Genomic DNA, 23702 nt, shown 5'->3' with positions numbered 1-23702 from the left:
TGCAGTGGCCAAAGTTTTGCTTCCGACTGTAAGCTCCACATACATTACACCTTTGGCTTCAGTTTTCTCTTTGCCTTCAAACCCGTTGAGCACCATATTGGTCTTGATCAATTCTTCATCAGGCAAACCCAATTTCTTGAAGACCGAATAGGGCATAAGATTTACCACAGCACCACCATCAACAAGCATTCGACTAAGTGGCGATCCATTGATATGACCTCTGAGATACAACGGTTTCAAATGTGTTACTGGTTCTTTTGGCTTCTCGAATATTGCGTTCTTAGGGCCAAAATCCAGCTGAGCAACTTCCCCTTCCTCATCTACAGCACGAAACTCAGCAGGTAAGTAATACACCATATTGATATCCATACCTTCATGAACCGGTGTAGATTCATAGTCCAACATATCAGCCTCTTCTCCAAGTGGATCGACCGATTCTGAAATCTGGCCGAGTGAAGGAGAAGTAAGAAGTGTCGCAGACGATGTAATAGGCGTCACATCGTCCTCCTTGGGTGGTGTAGGCACTTCTGTGATAGATGTAGAAGCTGATGTATCTTGTATTTGTTTTGGCCTCCACACTTGTTTTGCTGGAACCATGGGCCGAGTGTCATTGAACAACTTATCCCTTTGCTTCTCGTCCTCCTGCTCCGCCATCTCTTGACTCCTTAACCTCTGTAGTTTCCTCTTCTGTGTCTTTGTTAGCCCTGGAGGACACCACTTTGGTCGAGTGTATTTAGCATCTCTCACCTTTACTTGGCTGGTGCTTGCTTCATGGTCATTAACCGAGTGCTTTGGCACGATAGAAAGTATTGGCTCAGTTGAGTGATTATGCACAGTCGGCTGCTGTATGGGGAATGTTTTGGTGCCCAAAATAAGTGAGTCGACATCCATTTTCTCCTTTCCTTTGCCCGACTCAACTGCTGCAACACTTGGTGACTTAACACGCCATTCTTTTCGACTTTCCAGATGCACGAAATTTCCACTCGGGCGCACCTTTTTACTTGGATGGAATCCACTCGAATTGATGTCACTCGGATGGAATTTACTTGACCATATTTTTTCACTCGGATAGCTTCCACCAGGGTGCATTCTTACACTAGGGTAGTTTCCATCCGGTCGTATGTTTTGACCAGCCGACCAATAATTGTCGATGTTCAGTCGGCCATTATATGAGTATTCAAGTCGGTCCCAAACAGTTTGCCTCTGCTCTTCTAAAAACTGCGCCCTTGGTCCACTCGGTTTCATATACTGACTGAACATATCATCTGATGGTGACCTTGGTCGCTTCAAGTATGATGGCCGGTTAGAGCTGGAACCAGCCGACTGATTGGCATATTTGGACAGCAACATATCAAAAGTTGGTTTGTTCCGTTTGCGCTATACTTTAACTTCGTTCCTCTTCCATTTGCCAACTTCTGGATTCTTGGGCTTGACAAATTTAACTCGAGTGTCCTGCTGCACCTGTGTTTGCCCCCCGAGTGTAGGATTCTTGATGGTGATCTTGATCACTTTCTTGCCATCGGGTTGCTTATCAAGCACAACATGTCTCCCCAAGACCTTGTCGCCCTCCTTGTCTTTCCTGGGCTCACCAACAATGACATTAGCTTTATTAGCAGATTCGGCTACCTCCGGCCGAATGAGCAGCTTCTTCCCTTCTAAATCCATGGTGTTTATTGGATAGGGCTGTTTATCAACTTGCATCTCAGAAAAGTTCAATCGTCCGTCATTAATGGCCGATTGTATCTGTCGTCGAAAAACATTGCAATCATTAGTAGCATGAGAAAAAGAATTATGATACTTGCAAGAAGCACGCCGTTTCAGCTCTTCAAACGGCGGTAAAGTATGAGATATTCTAATAATCTTAGCCTGCAGCAAAGCATCAAATATTCTATCACACTTAGCAATGTTAAAAGTAAACTTCATCTCTTCATCACGATTCTTATGAATCGGTTTCAGATCATTGCAAGTAAAGGGTTTGGCCTTAGATGGCCAAACAAATTCGGTAGCAAAAACATCACCCTCATCATCCGAGTGATCACTATCATATTCCACCATATTCATCTTCGGACGATCGGTTTTGTATATATGCACTTCTTTGAGATCTTTGCTTCGGCTTTCCTGAGCCAAAGCCCTTTGTAAGACTTGGTTGATATTTAAGAACTCATAGCCTTCTAGCTTTTCTCTAATGGGAGTTCTGAAACCACTCAGCACTAGGTCTGCCAAGTCTCTCTCGGTTATCACCAAACAAAAACACCGGTTTTTCGTTTCTCTGAATCTCTTGACGTAATCGGAGACCGATTCATCATGCTTCTGCTTAACCGATGTTAGATGTGACAACTTGAGTTCATTGTCGCCGCTATAAAAGTGATCATGAAATTTCTGCTCTAGCTGCGACCAAACTCGAATAGAACCATGTGGTAAAGAAGAAAACCATGAAAATGCGGTACCAGTTAATGACAAAGGAAATAAACGCACTTTCAATTCATTCAATGAGCCTGCCTCACCCAATTGTGCTAAATACTGACTAACATGCTCCCATGTGGTTTTTGTGCCTTCTCCATTAAACTTAACAAAATCTGGAATTTTATATCCTGGAGGGCACTGGATGGCATCAAAGTACTCGGGGTACGGCTTTTGGTAAATCCGATTCCGAGGTAGCTCAACTCCAAAATTCTCTCGAAGCATCTTAGCCATCTCCTCTCTAAGATTAGCTAAACCATCATCCATAGTGGACGATGAAGCTTGTGGCAGTGGCATAGGAGGAGTAGGGTTACTAGCTATAGGTAGGAATTGTGGCATGTATGTCGACCCATAATTTGGTAGTGGTCGAGTGGTTGTAGCTGTAGGTAGGGTTTGGTTCGGCGTCACCACCGAACCTGGCATGCTCATAATAGGATTAACGGGTGCAGCCACAATCTGATTTGTTTGGGTAGGATAATAAGTCATCGGCACGGGAGGCGCCGATGAGATAGGTAAAGCCAGATTAGGGTTTTGCACACTAGCAGCTACACCATCATTACCACTAGTCGATTGAGATGTATTCTTCTGAGCATTAGTATTTTCTATGAAAGTTTGATAGACTAGATTGTTACCATCAGCAATACGACTTTCAATCTCAGCCCACTGCTCAGGAGAAAAGGCGGTACTTACAGAGGGTTTAACCTGCACGGCTTGAAGAGGAGGGAACTTGATTTCTTCAATCGGAGTGATGTTGCCTTGGCGATCCTTCTTGAACTTCGCAAGGAACTCCTGCAAGTCCTTCTCCTCGCGCGCCTTCTTGTACTCCTCATAGACTTGGCGATGATCGGCCGATATCTCATCAAGACTGGGCTTAATGATGTTATCGGCGTCTACCTCGGATGGCTTGGGAAGATTGGACATGGTGGATGATGATGATTGATCTTCGATCCCCAGCGGAGTCGCCAAAAAGTGTGTTGACACACGAACACGTCACGTGTACCCTCGACGCCGGGGGTGATGCACCGCAGCTCACGTCGAAGGAGACCCGACCGACAGCGCGATACGCAAGACAGTCGGCGGGCGCTTTTGCAGACCCGAAACCCCGCGCACCCGGGAGGGACCCCGTCAGGGATTGCGGCGGCTATGGGCTGCCCTAGGTCGATTCGCTCGCCCCTAGAGCCTCCGGATTCGCAGCTCTCAAACACGAAGAACAGCGAAGAACGAGAGAGAAAAACGGTGGAGAGATAAAAAGTAGACAGGAAAAAGTAGTATATTGATTTGTTCGATTGTGTGTTGTTCAATCGGCCGTCACCCCCAACATATATAAGAGGCGGCTGGACTTCCCATACAAGTAAAGGATTCATCTAGGCTTTCCTTACAAGAAAAATTACATCAATTCGCGTCCTAGAGTCCTAGTTCTATTCCAACTCGGATTCAGTCTGAATCTGGCCCAACTTCTGTCTTCCTCCTTGTGCAGGCCGCCGAGCCTCCATATGACCTCCGATCAAGATGGCCCAAATACCAAACTTGTGCGCCTCGACGATACGAACAACTCTCATGTTGATCACTTTTTCAAATAAGGCCATCTTGAACACTTTTAGAGGTCGTCTTTACCTTCCAGTCGGACTCGGTCTTGCGGTAGACTGAATTATCCGAGTCTTGTAGTGAATTTGCAGGCCATATAATATCTCTGATGACGATGACTCCAAAACCAAAGTTTATCGTCTTGATGATACGCACAACTTCTGTATTGAACACTTCTCCATCCGAGATCATCTTGATAAACTTTTGGGCACATGTTCAGTTTCACTCGGATTTGAGCTCATCCACTCGGATATTAGAGTCTTTCACTCGACTAGACCTTTTCACTCGGATGACTATATTTTCACTCGGAAGACAATCTTTCACTCGGATGATGACCACATTTTCAGTCGGAAGACAATTTTTTACTTGATCGATCAGTTTTCACTCGACCTTTTACTCGATCGACCTTTTACTCGATCGGTAGGTTTTCACTCGACCTTTTACTCGATCGGTAGGTTTTCACTCGACCTTTTACTCGATCGGTAGGCTCTCGACCTTTTACTCGATCGGTATGTTTTCGACCTTTTACTCGACCGGTATGTTTTCACTCGACCTTTTACTCGATCGGTAGGTTTTCACTCGACCTTTTACTCGATCGGTAGGTTTTCACTCGAAATATCTTCACCTGGAGGACAATTTCACTCGGATGACCATATTTCCACTCGGATGACTATATTTCCACTTGGATAATAATAAGTTCATCCGGTCAGCAAACTTTCACTCGACCGGTAAATTTTCACTCGGATGGTGAACTTTTCACTCAGTTTTTCCGACTGAGAACATAGCCTGATCTTGATTTGTCTTTCCAGGCCTCATACGACCTCGGATTGAGACGAATTATATATGAAAATCGATCGGCTCGATGATAGGAAACCTTTCCGTGTTGAAGGTTTTTCAATTCAAGGCCGTCTTGAAGGCCGAATTGCTCACGCATTGCATCAGACACTTATCAACATGTGTCTGGTGTCAAGCGTAATATTTTGGTCTCTGAACCTGTCCAGACCGTATTGACTATAACTTTTGCATGTGAACTCGGATTGAGATAATTTATATATGAAAATCGACTGTCTCGACGAGACGAAGACAATTCCTTTAGAGCACTCCTTCATCTGAGGTCATATTGAGGACGTAATCAGCCGAAAAGCACTCAGAATATTAAATTTTGTCACTCGGAGTACAGCTTCGGCCACTGAGATGAGGTCGAATGTCGATAGCCTAAACATCAAAGTTGTTCCACTCGACGATATGAAATTTTCTCATGTTGAAAACCCTTTCACTTTGTATCTTGCCAAAATCAGGTGTCAACAGGATGGTCATCCTGCCGGAGTAGGGTCTCGGGCATGCATGGTGAGCCTGGTACCACTACGACCATATTCCTAGCGACCACTTTTTCTTCCCTCCTGGAATTGTAGGATTGAGCCTCCCCAAAATGTGGTTTGCACCGGACGGAGCTACACAAGCCAGACTCTTTTCTTAGCATTAGAGGTAGACCCGTCCTTGTGGATGTTCTTGCCTGCCGAGAATTTTGTCATATAGGTTTTGAGCTGTGGCGCCTGCTCCTCAGTGGCCTCGTCAATCGCATGTGAGGAAAGGGTATTGGAGATTTCCTCACCAGGTAAACCCCCGAGATTTTTGGTCGATATTCACGGCTAGTCATCGTGTCTTTGAACGATGGAGGGGTGCCCAGCTCTTCCAAGTGGCATTGGCTGATGCGCATAACGGCCATCCTTCAATAGAAGCTTTGTAGAAGAGCAGTGTCCAGAGGAGTCGCGCGACCATCTCCAATTGTCAGCTTGGTCCGGGAGAGTTGTACCGGGGAAACTAACTCCCACGGGTTGAGCATCTAGATGGCATATTTACAGTGACAGAGGTTTGAAGTCCTTTAACCAGCGACCATTGCAAGGATTCCAACATCAGATCTATGATTCCAACATCGCGTAAGCGACGAGTAATAGCAATTGAGATTTAGTAAAATCATTTTCTAACATAAAATATAAAGATAGATGCAAGGATACCGCCGGTAACCGCGTATCTTGAAAAACAGTATGCCAAGCACTATTACTGATGGCTAGCTCACATAAATCAATTCGTGCACTAGAAACAACCAACCAAAAGATAGCTAGCACACATCGACGGGCGGCAGGTCGGCGACTCGGGCGGTGGCACGTTTGTTGCTGAAGGGGAAGTCCCCCCGTAGAAGCACCCATGACTCCAAAGAAGATCTTGTCAAACTTCTTGGCGCGGGGGAACACGTGCGTGTAGGAGATCACGGCGGTGATGGCGAAGAGGCCAAGGTGGAGCACCGCTACATAGAGGAAGATCCAGCGCGAGCACACGACGTCCGCCTCCTCTTCCTCCGGCGTCTTCACGCCGTACTTGCTTCTCGACGACGATGCCATCTTGGATCGAACAGTACCTCTCTTGTAGCCGTGGATTAATATAGGCTCCGTGCCAGGTGACTGAATCGGACTTTTTTCTCCTTTGCGTCGATGATTGAATCGAACTCGGAGAGCGGCATACGTACAGATACAGGAGATACAGCCCTGGCTGCAGCGTACAGGACGTACGTACGTGATACGTTTACCGCCTTGTGATTGGCTCTTGCGATTTTCGTATTTGTATCCGAGGAAGCAACGGATCATCGTCGAATCGTAGCGCCCACGGACGGGACCGTATGTATGAATCAGGCTGTACGTGGATGTGGGCTGAGCCCACAAAAATCGTGATCGTGGGCACCCACGCGGGATTAGCTCAAACTTACGTGGGACCATGCGACCTCCCGCTCTGCCGCCTCCGTAAAGAAATTTAAGAGTGTTTAGATCACTACTTATTTTTTTTTATGGAGGGAGTAATAATTAGCTTGGTTTGTCTTAAAAACCCTACAGTGGCTGTTCGTTGTAGTAGTTCTACTTAAGCTCTGTAATCACGTTCAGCTACTATGGCTTGTTCCCTGTTGCCTCGTTTTAATAAAATGGGGTGGTATAATGTATCTAAATAGGCACAAATTGCCGCCTCCTCCTTCTCCTCCACAAAAAGCTAGGGTTTTTGCCTCCCGCCGCCGCCGCCGCAGGTCCGCCTACTCTCCGATGGCCTTAGGGCCATGGGGGCGCAGTGGATCTCGGCAAGGGTCGGTGGGAGGGCTCCGTTTTTAATCGTTTCTTTCAGTTTTGCTAGAGTTTGTGTCCTGTTCAGGAAGACGAGACGGCGGCGGCTCCCTGAAGATGGAATAAAGGTCTCCCCGCCTAGCCCCCGTTCCGGCGATGCGTCTAGCATCGTTGGTGGGCGTGTGGAGGTGTGTCTCCGGCGGATCTATCTTTGGTGGATTTGCTCGGATCTCGTCGTTGTTCGTCTACGTTCGTGTGTCTTCGGATTGGATTTTTCTGATCTACGTTATTCTTCATCTGCGGCGGTTGCTGTTCTGGTGCGCTGGTCCTACGGGGCCTTAGCACGACGACTTCCCGACTGTCTACTACAACAAGTTGTGCCCGACTCCGGCGATGGAGGGGCGATGACGGCGGCGCGCCTTCGGCTCGCTTCAGTACTGGTAGTTGTCGCTAGGTGGTCTACGGATCTGGATGTAATTTCTATTATTTCTGGTATTCGTTGTACTGCCATGATTGAAGATGAATAGATCGGAAATTTTCTCGCAAAAAAAAAATGGGGTGGGAGGAAACCTCTATTCTTCTTAAAAAAAACTCAATTTTATATTTATGTACTCTCCCCGTCTAGGTGTGTAAGTCATCTTACGTTGTGCACCGCGACCAAGGCGGAGAGGAAAACGAGAAAACTTAATGTTGTTTTGCTAATTAATAGCATTGCATGCACTGAACTAACCACTGCATGTCATGTTTGGCAGTCTCAAGTCATTGAAAGCACGCATGGCCCACATCTCTTATTGGTTGATATATCACAAAAGAAGAAACGAGGAGGGAGTTAATGTACCGTGCCTAAGTGTTTTGGGATTATTTAGTTTTCGTAAGGTGATTTATACACCTAGACGGAGGCAGTAAAAAAATTGTAGTTAAGAGCTGACAAAGTGACAATAGTTAATAGTGAGAAAACAGGTTTGCATCAACACTTGAACAGATTCGTGCATCGGCAACAGCTGATTTCCAGACATACGAGTCGCGGACTTTGTGATCCTGTGCACAGGGAGATTCAGCGGCGTCCCCAACATTCCCACATTCCCGCCGAACAAAAGAGCTGGAGAACTTTTGACGGCACGGTGATCCGACTACTCCGACATGGGCGCTGCGAAGTCCACCCAGCTTATCAGGGGCGAGCTCGTTACTGTTGTCGGCTACCGAAGTCCGCATTGGCATTGCTGCAGAGTGCGCAAACACAAATGGTGAGATCTCTTCACTGCAGAGTGATCAAAAGGAAGAAGGGTTCAGAGCACTGAGGTCAGATATATCTTAATTTTGTTCATTGTTGTTGCGCTCAGGAACCAAGTATCCATGCACAATAATATGTCGAACGAAGAGATGGATCATACCCGACTACTACGCCTGGGGCGTTCCCATTGCGTTCTTCTACCTCAACCGCTTCTCGGAGCTCCTAGTTCACAAGCCAGGAGGGGCTGCTCCTTAGCATTCTTGCTACCTTCTTATCACCCTTGGTAAGGGCCACCAGCCAGAGTTTCTACTTATACCAAACCACTCTTTTAAGTAACTAGAGATCATCTATTTGTGCTCATGCATTTATTTAACCTGGATATATACATTGATCAGAGATGGTTCCTTTCGAAGTTTGTCGAGAGCTACTACAGATGGGCGGTGCCTATGGATAGGCACGGCATGGTGCCAGACCACAGTTTCTTCCAGGCCATCAGCCAATGCTTGGTTGCCATATTGCCAGACAAATTCTGATGTTGATCAAGGAAGCATTGTTCTCAAGAAAGCAAAGAGCTTCAGTTTCTGCAAACAAGGTGTGATTGTCGAAGGAGAATCCACGCTGATATATAAAGAGCGATGTGGTCATATTCATCACCGGATACAAGGGAGACCAAAAGCTCAAGGGGATGTTCACATCATCCTTTTTCAGAGACATTGTGACTGGCCCGCCATCCAGTAGTAATCCTCTCTACAGATTTAATCTGTCTTTCTCTTAAACATGTTTGTTTGGCTGTCTGTACATATGTAGAAGCTCAAAGTGAATTTTGTCAACTGGGCAGGCAATGCGTGCATCCTAGGACCCCGCAATTGGCGATCATCGGCTACTCTGAGAGCATAGCAACATGCACTCCAAATGGTTGGCACATTTCCTTGATGGAGCATTTCAGTTGCCTAGCATAAAGTCTATGGAGCTGGATATAAAGGAATGGCACCCTCCCCCTCCCCTCTCGCGACCGCGTCGCCCCCGCGGGCGAGCGGCCTCGCGGCGCCCTCCTCCTCCTCCAGGCCCCCCTCTCCCCTTCCTCCCCGCCGCCATCGCTGGCGCCCGCGGCCGGCCTGGCCTCGGGGATGCTGGTGGCGGCGCCCCCTGACTTTCCCCTCCCAGTGGCTCTCCGGCGCGGGGCGGAGCTGCACCGGGGGTGCTCCTAGGCGGCGGCGGTCTGGCTGGCGGCGGGGTCCCTCGTCGCGGCGTGGGCGGGCTGCTGGGCGGCGGCGCTGACGTTGGCGGCGGGGTGGCGCAGCGGCGCGGCCTGGCGGCGGCGCTCGGCCCAGATCTGGGCCCTTCAGGTCCCATCTGGGGCTGGGCGGGCCGGCGGCAGGACGGGTCTGCGGCGTGACTCCCAGGAGGCTGGGGAGCGGCGATGAACAGCGGGGTGCTGGCGGCGCCGACGCCAGCCTGCTGCAGCGTGGTCGGAGAGGCTTAACGGGCCCGTTTCGGGCCTGGCCGGGCCAGGGGTGGCCTAGTATGCCTCGCTGCCGTGTATGGACGGCTATCGCGACGGTGCCAAAGGCGTGGGCCTCTCGCACGATGGCGGTGGAGGTGGTTCCCTCCCGCTCGGCCTTGGTTTTTCTGCTCCCGTCGCTTGGATCTTCTCTCCGGTCTTCTTGGCCTCGTGGTGGTGCTCGTGGCGAGACGGCGTTGGTGGCGGCTCAACCGTGATGGCGCATGGTGTTGGGCAGTGGTTTGGCTGGTTGGCTCCGGTTGGCCGGTGGGGTTTGGCGTGGTGGAGAAATCCTTGCTGGTTCGTCCGGCTCCGATGCGGTGACACCGGCAGGTGCCACTATCCCTTCTTGGAGGGTGTCGGTATTAGCTATGCCCCACCTCCCTCCGTGTACTGGGGGAAACCCTAGGACTTGTCCGGGCAGCAGCGTCGTCGGCGTCGCATCCCTTCTTGGAGGTGCTGCTTAGTTCGCGGTACATCGGAGCCTCGGTGTGGTGGTTTGTTTCCGGAGGGCGCATCGGTCGCGGGTCTTCAGCGCTTTGTCGAGCTGCCGTTGTTGGCATTTATTTCTTCTTCTTTTTCTTTGGGCTTGATGTGCTGCTCACCCCAGCATTGCGATGTGTACAATGGTGGTTTGCTTTGGAATACAAAGTGGGGGGAAACCCTTTTTGGTATAAAGGAATGGGATGAATACATGAAGAGGTACTCTCGTGAATACTTCCGTCGATCTTGCGTTGGAGCTCTCCACATCTGGTATAGTGACCAGTTGTTCCAGGACATGGGGTGTGAACCCAGGAGAAATATGTTGGGAAACGTAGTAATTTGAAAAATTTCCTACGCGCACGCAAGATTATGGTGATGCATAGCAACGAAAGGGGAGGGTGTTGTCCACGTACCCTCGTAGACCGAAAACGGAAGCATTAGCATAAAACGCGGTTGATATAGTCGTACGTCTTCACGTCCCGACCGATTAAGCACCGAAAGAACGACACCTCCGAGTTCTTGCACACGTTTAGCTCGATGACGTCCCTCAAACTCCGATCCAGCCGAATGTCGAGGGAGAGTTTCGTCAGCACGATGACGCGGTGACGATGATGATGTTCTACCGACGCAGGGCTTCGCCTAATCACCGCTACAATATTATCGAGGTGGAATATGGTGGAGGGGGGCACCACACACGGCTAATAGATCTCAAGGATCAATTGTTGTTGTTTCTAGAGGTGCCCCCCTGCCCCCGTATATAAAGGAGCAAGGGGGAGGGGGCGGCCCGCCAGGAGGGGGCGCGCCAGGAGGAGTCCTACTCCCACCGGGAGTAGGACTCTCTCCTTTCCTTGTCCAAGTAGGAGAGGGGGGAGGAAGGGAGAGAGGGGAGGAAGGACAGGGGAGCCCCCCCCCTTGTCCTATTCGGACTAAAGGGGGAGGGGGCTCGCGGCCTGCCCTGGCCGCCCCTCCTCTTCTCCACTTGGGTCCATGAGGCCCATTAGCCCCCCGGGGGGTTCTGGTAACCCCCCGGTACTCCAGTATATATCCGATAACCCCCTGTACCATTCCAGTGTCCGAATATAGTCGTCCAATATATCAATCTTCATGTCTCGACCATTTCGAGACTCCTTGTCATGTCCGTGATCACATCCGGGACTCCGAACTATCTTCGGTACATCAAAACACATGAACTCATAATATAACTGTCATCTAACTTTAAGCGTGCGGACCCTACGGGTTCGAGAACTATATAGACATGACCGAGACACGTCTCTGGTCAATAACCAATAGCGGAACCTGGATTCTCATATTGGCTCCTACATATTCTATGAAGATATTTATCGGTCCCGTTGTTCCCTTTTCATTGGTATGTTACTTGCCCGAGATTTGATCATCGGTATCTCAATACCTAGTTCAATCTCGTTACTGGCAAGTCTCTTTACTCGTTACGTAATGCATCATTCCGTAACTAACTCATTAGCTACATTGCTTGCAAGGCTTATAGTGATGTGCATTACTGAGAGGGCCTAGAGATACCTCTCCGATAATCGGAGTGACAAAACCTAATCTCGAAATACGCCAACTCAACATGTACCTTTGGAGACACCTGTAGAGCTCCTTTATAATCACCGAGTTACGTTGTGACGTTTGGTAGCACACAAAGTGTTCCTTCGATAAACGGGAGTTACATAATCTCATAGTTGTAGGAACATGTATAAGTCATGAAGAAAGCAATAGCAACATACTAAACGATCAAGTGCTAAGCTAACGGAATGGGTCAAGTCAATCACATCATTCTCCTAATGATGTGATCCCATTAATCAAATGACAACTCATGTCTATGGTCAGGAAACACAACCATCTTTGATCAATGAGCTAGTCAAGTAGAGGCATACTAGTGACACTATGTTTGTCTATGTATTCACACATGTATTATGTTTCCGATTAATACAATTCTAGCATGAATAATAAACATTTATCATGATATAAGGAAATAAATAAAAACTTTATTATTGCCTATAGGGCATATTTCCTTCAGAAGAAAGGGTTCTTTGCAGATTGGCTGATGCCATATCTTCCATCATATTACAAGGATATCAATCTAAAGAAGTGATATCAACCTGAAGAAGTGACATGCTGTCACGACATCGCTTTCCTTAAATGAAACAGAAATATTATCATTCTAGATCTCAGAGTAGGATGATGGACGGTGACGGCGTCTCCGACGCCCCCTGTTGAGGCATCATCGTTGCAAACTGCGTCAACATGATCGGGATGTTCTGGGGGAAATCCTAGATCTGGGTCTACCGGATCGGACGATGACAGCGCCTTTGGTGTCGTGCTCCCTCCTGAGGGCATTGTTTTGGAGCAGGAGCTGGCTGGAGGGGACGAGAAGGAGCGGTGTTTCATCTACCGCAAGGCCGACGACGGATCCCGGCAGCATGGCGCTGCGGAGCTTCGGCGACGGGCGCGTGATGTCTACTACACAACCTTCTTCTTGTAGACGTTGTTGGGCCTGCAAGTGCACAGGTTTGTAGGACAGTAGCAAATTTTCCTCAAGTGGATGACCTAAGGTTTATCAATCCGTAGGAGGCGTAGGATGAAGATGGTCTCTCTCAAGCAACCCTGCAACCAAATAACAAAGAGTCTCTTGTGTCCCCAACACACCCAATACAATGGTAAATTGTATAGGTGCACTAGTTCGGCGAAGAGATGGTGATACAAGTGCAAAATAGATAGTAGATAAAGGTATTTGTAATCTGAAATAATAAAAACAGCAAGCTAACAAGCGGTAAAAGTGAGCGTAAACGGTATTGCAATGATAGGAAACAAAGCCTAGGGTTCATACACTACTAGGGAAAAGCCTAGCAGCAGCGCGGGTTTTGGGCCTATTAGTAGCGCGGGTACCCGCGCTACTAATAAGGTGCTACAACTAACTTATAGCAGTAGCGCGGGTGCAACCCGCGCTACAGCTAACGTATAGCAGTAGCGTGGGTAGAAACCTGCGCTACTACTAATCTGTAATCTCTGAATTTTTTTTTTGAATTTTTTCGAATTTTTTTTGAATTTTTTTCCCTAATTTTCAAATTTCTTAATTATTTTAACCTCAAATCTCTAATCACCCCTCATCGCTGCTCAATTTAATCTCTAATCACCCCTCATCATTCCAAATCATCTAACTTCCCGGACGGTCACCCATCCTCTCACTACTCCAGCCTGAGCACGCTTAACTTTCGGGTTCTATTCTCCCTCGTTTCCAAGTCTGCACTTGTTGTTTTCCTGACAATAGTAAGATGTCAATCCTATTAACCTCAGGAATTTAGCTTGAGAATGAAGTCACACATTTCACTGTTTGAGTTTGAAACTATTGTTCTAAAAAATTAGTAACACTAATATTTCTTGAATAATTAGTTTGACCATAGTTTGACCACAGTTTGACCAGATTTGACCAAAATTCAAAAAAACTAAAATAATTATTTATTAACACTAATATTCTTGAATAATTAGTTTGACCATAGTTTGACCAGATTTGTCAAATCTTAAAAAAACTGATTTTTTTTGAATTTTTTTGCCTCCAGATCTTAAAAGCCCCGTAACTTTTTTTCTGTTAGGCTTTTGAGGATTTTAAAAATGTTTAACGGGGTTCCCCCGGTTAAATTTGGATGTAACTTTTCGAGTAGATGATTTTTCATATAAAAAACTTTTTCATCCGAGTTCGTATGCAAAAGTTATGGCCATTTTACAAATTTCCAGAGAGATTTTGCAAATAAAGTCGAAATTCATATTTGTAAATTTTCCCAACAACTAGACCACATATCACATGGGAAACTTATTTTCTTTTATTTTTTTGACATTTTTATCATTTTCTTTTATTTTTTTTAAAACTGGAAAGGCGGTCCACCGGGGGGGGGGGGGTAGACTTTGACAAATAGGCCATACCCCGCGCTACTACTATGACAGACGATTAGCAGTAGCGCGGGTTTTTAACCCTCGCTACTACTAAGTTGATAGCAGTAGCGCGGGTTAGTAGTAGCGAGGGTTAAAAACCCGCGCTACTGCTATCAACTTAGTAGTAGCGAGGGTTAAAAACCCGCACTACTACTATGGCATATCCCGAGGGGCACGGTAGAGACCGCTTAGTAGTAGCGAGGGTTACAAACCCGCGCTGCTGCTATCAACTTAGTAGTAGCGAGGTTTAAAAACCTGCGCTGCTAGTAAGTAGCAGTAGCGAGGGTTTTTAACCCTCGCTGCTGCTAAGATTCTGTGTATAGCCTTTTCCCTAGTAGTGATACTTTCACTAGTGCAAGTTCTCTCAACAATAATAACATAGATAGAACATATGACAAGCCCTCAACATGCAACAAAGAGTCACTCCAAAGCCACTAATAGCGGAGAACAAATGTAGAGATTATGGTTGGGTACGAAACCACCACAAAGCTATTCTTTCGGATCGATCTATAAAAGAGTTCATACTAGAATAACACCTTAAGACACAAATCAACCAAAACCCTAATGTCACCTAGATACTCCATTGTCACCTCAAGTATCCGTGGGCATGATTGTACGATATGCATCACACAATCTCAGATTCATCCAACCAACATAAAAGTACTTCAAAGAGTGCCCCAAAGTTTCTATCGGAGAGTCAAGAACGTGTGCCAACCCCTATGCATAGGTTCCCAAGTGTCACGAAACCCGCAAGTTGATCACCAAAACATACATCAAGTGGCACATGATATCCCATTGTCACCACAGATAATCACGGCAAGACATACATCAAGTGTTCTCATAAAGACTCAATCCGATAAGAAAACTTCAAAGGGGAAACTCAACATCACAAGAGAGTAGAGGGGGAGAAACATCATAAGATCCAACTACAATAGCAAAGCTCGGGATACATCAAGATCATGCCATAGATGGAACACGAGAGAGAACACGAGAGAGAGAGAGAGAGAGAGAGAGAGAGAGAGAGAGAGAGATCAAGCACATAGCTACTGGTACATACCCTCAGCCCCGAGGGTGAACTACTCCCTCCTCGTCATGGATAGCGCCGGGATGATGAAGATGGCCTCCGGTGATGGGATCCCCCTCCGGCAGGGTGCCGGAACAGGGTCCCGATTGGTTTTTGGTGGCTACAGAGGCCTGCGGTGGCGGAACTCCCGATCTATCTTCTGTTCTGGAAGTTTTAGGGTACGTAGGTATATATGGGTGCAGGGGTTACATCTCCGGGTTGCTCACGAGGTAGGGGGCGCGCCCAGGGGGGAGGGGCGCGCCCTCCACCCTCGTGGACAGCCAGGGGCTCCCCTGGCGTGCACTCCAAGCCCATCAGGTTGGTTTCCTTCCAAAATTAACTTCTCCAGTTGATTTCGTTCCGTTTTGACTCCGTCTGATATTCCTTTTCCTCGAAACACTGAAATAGGCATAAAACAGCAAATCTGGGCTGGGCCTCCGGTTAATAGGTTAGTCCCAAAAATAATATAAAAGTGGATAATAAAGCCCAATATTGCCTAAAACAGTAGATAAAGTAGCATGGAGCAATCAAAAATTATAGATACGTTGGAGACGTATCAGCGCGTGTGGATGGATACTTGCAGGATGGTGGCGTTGTCTGGCGCCGTGGTGGCATCGACGACAGCTAGACCGGGCAAGGTATATGCAGTAGTACAGAACTGAAGATGGATTGGTGGCAGGTGGCTGCGGTGGCCTCATACCCGACAGGTGTCCTGGTTGAGGAGTGTGCCGACTGGTGGGTGCCCCATACCCGGCAGGCGTCCTAGTTGGGCCCTCGGGTCTTAGATGTTAGGTTTGGCTGCGAGGTCTGTTTGGTATTAGGTCCAGACTATCAGCATCCCTTCATCCCTTCATCAATTGGATAGGAGTAGCGACAGATGTCGCCTAGATGGTGGCTTTAGTCTTACTGGTGTATGACTTTGTAAGGTCTTGTGTGAATAATTAATAAAGTGGCTGCATGCATCGTCCATATGCAGAGGACAAAGGTCCTCCTCCATTTCTAAAAAAAAATCATTCTAGAGGTGCTATGATCACTATTCTACAAACTGAATGTTGTAGAATAAGCTCTTCAGTTGACTACATTTGTTGCCATGTTCCTAAATATAGGTGCAGAAAGTTAGCAGCGAACTTGAACTACTAGTCTACTACCGCTCTTCGAGGAACCATTCTCCCTATCAGTTTCAGGAACATGACAATATGATTTTTGTTAATTTTCTCATGAGGATATCAACCAGACTTGTCAATTAATTTCCAAGACTATTCAAAATAAAAACTAAAAGAACATGTCATCGCCGAGCCCACCGCGGCGTCACGACCAGGAGCTTTGCAGGAGAAGACCACCTTTTGTCAGGATAAGATGTACTACTTGTCCCCCTTCAAAATTGGCCATTGTGGGATCCCTTCCCTCCTTCGTTTTGGGGGAAGAGGACCAAGGCCATTATAAATATAGCTTAGCCACCACCATAGTAGGTGGTCGGAGCACTAGTAGAAAACATGGCTTTGGTTCGGAATCCCATCAGCTCACATCCACACCAGAGCAGACCTCGTGAGGTTGTTCTTCCCTTGTACTAGTTCATCCTCAACCCCTCGTGAGGCAAATCCACCACAAAACAGGAGTAGGGTTTTACAGCGCAAGGTGGCCTGAACCTGGGTAAACTGCCGTGTCCATCTTCTTCCTTGTTCATCAATCTAGTCCGTGGGGGCGACGAACTGGTTGGCTGAAGGGGTTGAATTCTTCGCACACGCCCCCGGGTTCGAACCTTTTCTTGGGTCTGCGGAGCCCTGAATCCGACAATATCCGAGGATGCAACTATTACAATAGATCATTAACCCTGCAGGGGTATACTTCACACATGCTCTCACCACTTACCACCATATACACGTCATGTACTCGCCAATCTTCAAGCAGAAGCCTGGCAAGGGTGTCGGCCACAACCATTAATGCAAGACACCCAGTTTTATCGCCTATCTAAGGTTGAATCCACGAAGGAAGTCCGACCAAAGTTTCTATTACGGCCTCAAAAGATGTGTGCAGGGTTCTCAAGCCCACCATCTGGGTGCCACTTGGTACACCATGCCATGTGCCTAGTCTCCCCAAGCCCACCTGGTCGGTGCCACATGGTAGAACAACATCACATCCGACAAACATCAGAAACTAGTTGCAACTCCTGGATAGAGATCATGGTGATTAATAAGTTGAGAGAGTCAATTAAGGATCCCAATGTGTGGTAGTAGCTAGTCTTATATAACATACACATAACTCAGTTCTTAAGGACAGTCTCAATGAGACAACACACCATGTACTCCTACATGGCCTCTCATCGCTATCTTTACCAAATCGGATTCACACACTTAACTCTCATTAGTAGGACATGAACACAAGCATTCCAATTCATCGCCCAGTTAGATCAGGCCTAACACAACTCTAAGAATAGCAAGCATGGCATGGATGAAGTCACATCATGGCTAAGCACTCCTAATCATGCCAGAAAGGTTTAGCTATTTACTATGACAATGATAGGTCATGCAAAGGAATGAGTTCAACTATCGAAACATGTAACTGTTGAATTGTATTGTTTTAATGCATTGTAAAGAGAGCAAGAGCGAGAGAGTAGGATTGTATCGACATGATCAAGGGGGTTTGCTTGCCAAGCAGATTGACAATGGAATACTGCTCCTTCAGTGGATACTCGAACATACCCTTGGGAATAGATCCTATCGCGGAGAACAACACCGAAGAAGGCAATCAATACACAACAAATGCAACAATATGATGCATCATCATGACATGGCAATGTGCTAGTGTTTGAGATAATACAATTAGAAATAGATTTAAATGGAGTTGAATTGAACCCAAGGTTCAAATTCAAGCTCCACATACGGCATTTCAAATGCCATTCATTTAAATTATCCTACCCAGCAACTTTAAGTTGTTCAAACATGCATGAAATGGTGCAGATGGACATGTTGGATTTTTCTGATCATTTTTCATATATAAATTATTTCAATCTAAGTTACGCTTGATTTTCTATGATTTGTTTCTATGTTTTGAGCATTTTCCGGAATTAAATAAATCATTTCTGATTTAAATCACAAAATACTTTGGTTACTCGGCTGTTAGCTAGCCGCACTCATTGACTACTGGGCCCAGTCAACGCACACGTCAGCCAAGTCAAACTGACGTGTGGGACCACTGGGTGAAATACTAATTCTAACAAGAAAATAAACCTGGTTTAATTAGTGACAGGGGACCCACATATCTGTGAGTCTAGGGGTTGATTAAGGGGTGGTTAACACTAGTTAATCCATCACCACGTCATCACGCCGGAGATTAGCTGGCGGCGACCACAGGACACGGCGGAGGCACGCCGGACTTGCGCTGCAGGCATCGGTATGGCGCGTTGAGGGCACCAGGGCATAGCCCTTACTCGCCTGCATCAAGGGACAATGGACTTGGACGCAGGGGTCGCCGGAAAGGAGGCTGGCGACGAGCTTAACTGCGGCCGCATGCTCGGGTTCGTCCGAAAGGCCGCTGCTGTGCACTAGCGGGAGACGCGAGGAACGCTACGGCCTCCTGGGATCTCCAAGATGGGTCCTTGGTTTGGTCAAGCGGGGTGGCGGCTATGCGGCGGCGACCATGGTGGGAATCGCACCTAGCGAACGAGCGCGACCAGGGGAGTAGGGGGTAAAGGAGAGGAGCTCACAGCGGATCTTCTGGCACGAACGGTGATCTCGAGGAGGATCGGGGCGCGACGAATTTGACGATTACGGTCGTCGGGGCAGAGGAGGAAGACGAGCTCGATAGTGTCGCTACAGGGCATCTGGTGTAGTTTTCTTCGGTGTCGTGAAGCTCTGATCAACGGCGAGGCCTCTGTACATGTTGGAGCGGCGAGGTTATGGCTGTGGCCACGCAGGCGACGACGACACGCACCGGGTGCTGCTCTATGATGGTTGCGGGATCGGGCGGAGGAGGAAGGGGGGCGAGCGCGGCGAGAGGGGGAGAAGGACCAGGGGCTCTAGGGCGTCTCCAGGCGCGCGGATGAGGACGGGGGAGGAAGCAGGACGTGGCGCGAGGACGTGGCCGTGAGTGCGTGTGCGTCAAGACGCACCAGCTCCTACTCGCACGAGGAAGACAACGCGGTGGAGGTAGGTGGGCTGGGTCGTGCACAGTGTGCGCTGCCAGGTAAGTTCCTGTTTCCTGTTCCTTTCACTTATTGCGTCTGTTTTTCCCTAAAAAAAACTTATTGCGTCTGTTTTCAATTATTTGTTTGCCACTGTTTAAATTTCAAAACGTATTTAAACCAGTGCCCAAAAAACCATTGAATATTTTAAGTGGCTCAAAGGATTTTCTCCAAATCACATAAAATATTTCAGGGAATTTTAAATTTATATTCTAATAGTATGAATATAAATCCAAATTCAAATAGAATATGATTTAAATTCAAAGTCCCAAAATATTCCTAAAAAATGTTCCTTAATTTTATTTTAAATATAGCTCTTGCCAAAAATTTCAAACGTGCTTAAGGCTACTTTGGAAATATTGAATGCATTTTCAGGGTTTTTGCCATTTATTCAAAAAATTCTGAGCCTTTGAAAATTCCCTCAATTTAAGGTATATTGAATTTAGACATGATGCATGATTCTCTCTGATGCAACTATTTAGAAGCAATATTTTAGGGCTGTTTTAGTTGTGCTTTCTCAAAGTAAGAGTATCAATCCAACAACAAGCACATGAAATGGACTTTATCTCTTGTAGAGACTTATAAACTATGCCAGCAAGTTAGTCATGTCCCAAAGAAACGCGGATGTGAAAGCTTCTAATATTATGAGTGTAAGGTGATTGAAAGTAAAGGTGTGCAAGTAAAGTAAATGAGTAATAGAGAGTATGTAGATGATGAAATCAAAAGTGGGCTAAGGCGTTATCAGGGAGTCTGGATTTCCCACTAGTATATATCTAGCATAACATATGCTATTGAACAGTTATAGGTTCGGACAACTAAGCCTCCTTAACAAAACAAGCAGTGCAAACTTTAGTTCATAATGACTATACCTGCAGCAAATTGTATGATGCTTTGCTATGAAATTCGTTCGGTCTGCCTGTGAACATTTACACCACAGATTGGGCCAGCACACTGTTTACAACTTTACATATATGTAAATATTTTTATACGCACATTTTAGTTTTTACCATGGTCCATTTATTTACTGTTTATACTGAGCCTCACCCTAACATCATTTTCTTTGTGGGTTCATGAGGCATAATAGCCATAGCTGCAGCAAATTGTAAGGAAGTAATTAGTTCTCTCCTAACCACTACTGAAAGAGCAAAAAGCATCTTCGGAGTATTGCAGAAACTGTAGAGTTATTACCTGTAGTGAACCTAACAACAAACTTGCTAAAACAAAGATTCCCTGTAATAATCTAGAGTCCTGAAGGTAGCAGCTCTTGTCTCTTATTCTTTTGCTATGAATATACTAGTGACAGATACGCTATTGTCTTCAGCAAAAGCCTGCAGAATCAGCAGGTCCATATGGTTGGAACCATTCAGCCAGGAATGCTTTCTTTCTTCTAAGGTTGCATCTGATATCTTGGCCCAACAAATCATTAAACTAAATATTCACAGTGCTTATACAAGATCTACGAAAATACATTCCATTGTAGAGATCCTTGTACTTTGCCCACTCTGCTACACTCTCTTCCATTAATCTTATGCTTGGCAACTAGAAGCTCCAGCCAGGAAATGTATTTACCCAATTGGCCGTCCTCTCTTATACGTATATGTTGGTAAGGCTCTCAGAATATCCGACTATTGCCAGATAAGGAATTCGATGATGGGTACATTCTCTGTTAGTTCGACCATTTTAACAGACCACTATGCACAACATAAAGTAAACGTGTACATTTTACTTTCACCTAAATTAATATTTTGTTTTTATTAAGCTTGCTATTTTTATTCAGCCAAAGTATAAGATATAAAAGCAGTTAATAACTTCAAAAGTGGGTGCATTCTTTTGATATACATTACTTTGCAAAGATCTTGCAACAGTATATACACATACATCTCAAAACATCATTTCATACTGCATGATCTGATCTAGTACAGAAACGACATGACATATTCTGTCTGTGAGACTGAAAGTTTGATGCATGTCAACGAAGCCTTGAAGCGGGAAATCAGTTCTAAGTTGGTCATGGTTGATGAGCTGCAAGAGCAATTTGCGTCTGTGAAATCCAGTCTGCTGTTGAATCGATGTATGTGGAAATTCAGAGTCAACTGCATGAAGCTCTTGAGACAATTGCAAACAAAGAAGCTGAAGTTACAGACCTCAATGGAAAGATGGTTTCTCTTGAAGCTGAGAATGGAAAACTGGCTGATAAGAATGAGTACCTAGAAGGGGTTGCTAATAAGGTGGCCATGTATGATGAGTTACAGGAACGGTTTAGTCTACTCATTCTGAAAAGGAAGAAGCTGTAGAGAACCTAGCTGCTCATGAGGGAACAATCACACACCTGACAGATGTCCACACCAAAAGAAACTCGGAATTCCATTCTGCAGCTGAATCAAACAGAGAATGGAGAAACTGAAGCTCAGCTACATGAAGCCCTCGAGACAATAACACAGAAAGGAGCTGGAGTCAAAAACATGAGAAAGAAGCTGGATACTCTCGAGATTGAGTTGGGATATTATGAGGAGCAGGCAACCGAAGCTGCTGCCAATGAAGAAAAACATAAGGTTAAATTTGATGAAGTTGTACACAAACTAAAGAGCCTAGAAGCACAACTTGCAGAAACACAAAACAAGGTTGATCTTTTCCAGAACAGAGAAAGAAAACTTGATTACTGCTAATAGTGGTTTGAATGAGGAATTGGAAGTAGTAAATCAAAGCAAGCTGAATGAATTACAGTTGACACTTGCTGCTGCAGTAGAAGAAAATCAGGGGTCTTCGGAAGAGATTCATTCATTGCGAAAAACATGATTCAGCGCAAGGAAGAACTGGAAAGCCAGGTATCTTCTACTCTGGAAGAGCATGAAGAACTGACGAGCAGTGCGAAAGCACACTGGCAGAGAAGCACATGTTAAATGACAAATATATGAAACTGCAAAAAAGGAGCTTGATGAAGCAATAGCCAAACTGAAGGAGCAAATGAATTTGGAGAAGTCTGAAAAAGAATTGCATATTTCAAAACATGGGCACATTCAGGGAAGTCGCAATTCGGTATTGGAATCTTGCACGTTAAGCAAAGTGGGAATAAGATAGTTGAACCTTCAGATTCGAAATTGTACACAAGCACAGCATTACATGAATTGAGAAGTAGCAACACTCAGGAAATCAACTGCTTTCATGCAAGCAATTCACAGTACTGGAATCCCATTCAGTCCACAGACACACACATGCCGCTGAAGAAGTGTAACTATGGCAGCACTCAAAATGGAAATAAACTGGTGTGGAGTTCATCCACAGTGACCATCATATCCGGGGCATTGCAATGTTGACCTCTCCCTCCACAGAGTACTTGAGCAGGAGTTTGATACTGAGACTTGTTGTAGCTCATCGACAATATGGCCATCATACCTGCGGCATTGCAACGTTGATCTCCCCTTGGACATAGTACTTCAGAACCAGCTCAATGACTTCAACGAAGAATGCCACCACATGTGCCACGATGACAAGAGGGAATGAACTACCTGCAAGCAAATAGACAATCCTCGCGATCCCGCCTATCCACATCAGCAAACCATTCACCCTCACTGCGCTGAGCGTGTACCATTCATCTTGCACATCGTTTCCAGGGTTGGCTGCCCTCCTAGCTGCCCTCCGAGCTTCTTTAACTTGCACGGCCTGACCACAGTAATGCATGTAGGGGAAAACGACGAAAGGAATAGCTGCCAGGAAAAAACATGCCCACAGAATATTTCCAATCCTGGTTTGGTCTTCCTTGTCAATCACGGATATAAACCACGATAGAAAGATTAGACATACATGGTATCCCACATAGATCATCACTACAGCCAACATGAGCTTGTGTGGAGATTTCTCAGCGACAGCTTGTGGAGCTCCATCTCCACCTCCTCCACCTGCACCACCTCCGCCTCCTTCTCCACCTCCTCTAGCTTCCCCAACAGGAGCCCCCCCATTGTTAGGAGCAATTCCACTTGCATCGGTTCCACCATTGCTTTCATGGTCACTGCTTAGAGGATGATCCCGTGCTTCCTGTCGGGCCAGCAAACCGGACTCAGCATCTTCATTTTCCTCGCGGATCCCCACTTCAGCTGCCCGGCCGTCACTAACGTGCGGAGCTCCTTCCCCGGCCGCCGACTGCAGTAGTG

At 46.4% G+C, this 23702-nt stretch overlaps 1 pseudogene; it reads left to right on the top strand.

Annotated features, from left to right (window-relative positions):
- The first annotated feature begins 6533 nt into the window (after window positions 1–6533).
- Window positions 6534–21848, top strand: LOC123114971 (probable flavin-containing monooxygenase 1; annotated as a pseudogene).
- Window positions 21849–23702: the final 1854 nt, after the last annotated feature.

The sequence above is a fragment of the Triticum aestivum genome, chromosome 5B (genome assembly GCF_018294505.1).
Source record: "Triticum aestivum cultivar Chinese Spring chromosome 5B, IWGSC CS RefSeq v2.1, whole genome shotgun sequence".
In the NCBI taxonomy this organism is placed as follows: Eukaryota; Viridiplantae; Streptophyta; class Magnoliopsida; order Poales; family Poaceae; genus Triticum; species Triticum aestivum.
This window is presented reverse-complemented; position numbering and strand designations above follow the sequence as displayed.